The sequence below is a fragment of the Scyliorhinus canicula genome, chromosome 18, assembly GCF_902713615.1.
Source record: "Scyliorhinus canicula chromosome 18, sScyCan1.1, whole genome shotgun sequence".
NCBI classification, from domain to species: Eukaryota; Metazoa; Chordata; class Chondrichthyes; order Carcharhiniformes; family Scyliorhinidae; genus Scyliorhinus; species Scyliorhinus canicula.
In genome coordinates, this window is record NC_052163.1 from 128,835,085 (window position 1) to 128,838,257 (window position 3,173).

Below are 3,173 nucleotides of genomic sequence, written 5' to 3' on the forward strand. Positions count from 1 at the left end.
TTGTGGTTCAGGCGAGGGGACAGGAGGGGCGACTGGGGGAGCTGCCGTTTAGGTCAGTAGCGGATAGTTTTAGGAACCTGGGCATCCAGGTGGCGCGGGAATGGGACCGGCTGCATAAATTAAATCTGGTCCGGCTAGTGGACCAAATGAAGGACAATTTCCGGAGATGGGACGCACTCCCGCTGTCACTGGCCGGGAGGGTACAAATGGTGAAAATGGCGGTCCTCCCGAGATTCCTATTTGTATTTCAGTGTCTCCCCATTTTTATTCGCGGTCCTTTTTTAAGCAGGTCAACAGGGTGATCACGGGCTTCGTCTGGGTGGGCAAAACCCCACGGGTAAGGAAGGTAATGCTCGAGCGGAGCGGGGGAAGAGGGCGGGCTGGCACTGCCAAATTTTAGTTATTATTACTGGGCAGCTAACACAGCTATGATCAGGAAGTGGGTGGTGGGGGAGGGGTCAGAGTGGGTGCGTATGGAGGCGGTTTCTTGTAAGGGCACCAGTCTGGGGGCGTTCGTAACTGCGCCTCTGCCTCTCCCGCCGGGGTGGTACTCCACCAGCCCCGTGGTGGTGGTGGTGGCAGCCCTGAGAGTTTGGGGCCAGTGGAGGCGGCATGTGGGAGCACGGTCTGGGCCCCAATTTGTGATAACCACCGGTTTGCCCAGGGGCGTATGGGTGGGGGGTTCAGGGTATGGTGGAGAGAGGGGATTGAGAGGATGGGGATTGAGAGGATGGGGGATGTGTTCATTGAGAGGAGCTTTCAGAGGATGAGGGCATTGGAGGAAAAGTTTGGGCTGGCGAGGGGAAACGAATTCAGATACTTGCAGGTGCGGGACTTCCTTTGTAAACAGGTGGCAACCTTCCCGCTCCTACCGCTGAGGGGAATTCAGGAAAGGGTAATTTCCAGAGGATAGGTGGGGGAGGTGAGCGTCTCGGACATCTAAAAGGAGCTTATGGGGTCGGAGGAAAATGAAATGAAAAATGAAAATCGCTTATTGTCACGAGTAGGCTTCAACGAAGTTACTGTGAAAAGCCCCTAGTCGCCACATTCTGGCGCCTGTCCGGGGAGGCTGGTACGGGAGACGCAGACCAAGGAGCTGAATCGTAAGTGGGAGGAGCTGGGAGGTGAGATAGAGGATGGTTTATGGGCAGACGCGTTGAGTAGAGTCAACACGTCTGCAACATGTGCCAGGCTCAGCCTGATACAATTTAAGGTTGTGCACGGGGCTCACATGACAGTGGCCCGGATGAGCAGATTCTTTGGGGTGGAGGACAGTTGCACAAAATGCGTGGGAGGACCAGCAAACCATGTCCATATGTTCTGGACATGCGCAAAGCTTCGGGGATTTTGGCATGGGTTTGCGGACGTCGTGTCCAAGGTTTTAAAAACAAGGGTGTCGCTGGGTCCAGAGGTGGCGATTTTCAGGGTGTCGTCAGATCCGGAAATCCAGGAGAAAGAGGCAGATGCTCTGCCTTTGCGCCCCTGGTAGCCCGGAGACAGATACTATTGGCATGGAGGGACCCAAAGCCCCCGAAGTCGGAGACCTGGCTATCGGACATTGCTAACTTTCTCTGTATGGAGAAAATCAAGTTCGCCTTGAGAGGGTCACTGTTCACCCGGAGGTGGCACCCGTTCGTCGACCTCTTTGCGGAAAATTCATCGTCAGCAGACTGGGGGGGGGGGGGGGGGGGGGAAAGAGAAGAGTAGTTTAGGTTCGAGCAGGGGGTAATAAGGGTGGGACCTGTACGAAAGGTAAACGTTTTTTGCACTATGTTTATGGTTTCATGTATCTTGTTTATTTTGTTCTTTCTCTACCAAAAATACCTCAATAAAATGTATATTAGAAGGAATCTAATTCGGGAACCAAAGTATATTAGCAGCAATATACGAGGCGACTGGAATGTTCAAACCTATCATTAGGGCGGCACAGTAGCTAGCACAGTTGCTTCACAGCACCAAGGTCCCAGGTTCGATTCCCAGCTAGGGTCACTGTGCAGTCTGCACGTTCTCCCCGTGTCTGCGTGGGTTTCCTCCGGGTGCTCCGGTTTCCTCCCACAAGTCCCGAAAGACGTTAGGTTTATTGGACATTCGGAATTCTCCCTGTGTACCCAAACAGGCACCCGAGTGTGGCGACTAGGGTGTTTTCACAGTAACTTCATTGCAGTGTTAATGTAAGTCTACTTGTGACAATAATAAAGATTAGAATAATTATTATGTGCAAATGCAACCAGCCCAATTTTTTTCAAGTTAATTAAAAATCAGAACCTAGATTTTCTGATTGGTTTAAAGCAGCATTTTCCAAGCTGAGTTGCAATCCCAATTAGGACCTCAAAAAGAGTGGGTGGCATCATGAGCTCCCCTTCCTCAGAGACAGCATTCTGCAGATACCCAGACGATGTCCAGTCCTGCCCTAGCCATGGTTGTGTCTCAGCTTCTCTCCAATGGGTGGCAGACGAACGTGAGGGTATGGGCAGGTGGGCTTCATAAATTTGTGCAGGCCACAAATCCCAGATAAGCTACCAGTCCTACACTTGCTTTGCAAGGCTACATCCAGGTTCATGGTTGCGATTTTCACACGGGTAAAGTGTGACAAGTGCATGCCTGGCCATCCTGGGCCAGGAAGCTGGATTGGGCCTTTACTGATTCTTCTGTGATGGGGAACATGGAGAGTTTGATTGAAACCTACACAAGATATGAAATAATAACATTTTTAGGTTCAAACACATATGTATATGTTGACCTAGAATGCGCAAACTTTAAATTATATACTGAATGCTACAATGCTGCTTTATTGTGCTTTTGCAGAATCAGAGGTCATGTTAATTTTCAAAGTTGAAATGGAGTCACGTGGAAAAGTTTGGGACCTTCCATCAAGCAGCTGAGCTACATTGACCACTCAAGACTGATATTTAATTCTTCGGCAATGCAAGCAGTTTATCTCAATTGGAGTGGTGGTAGAGGCAACACCATTTCTGTCTTGATAAGCATAATACCTGGCTCAGTTGTGAAGATCCTCAACTTTAGCAGTCTATTGACACTCACCATGAATAATGGTCATTTGGCCGAGTTACCTTGGAAGGGTGGCTTCTCCACCAACTGAACAATGGTTCAGGGAGTGATGGGAGAAATAAAAGCTTAAGAATATTTTTTTCAGAATTAAGAGAGCAGACTGA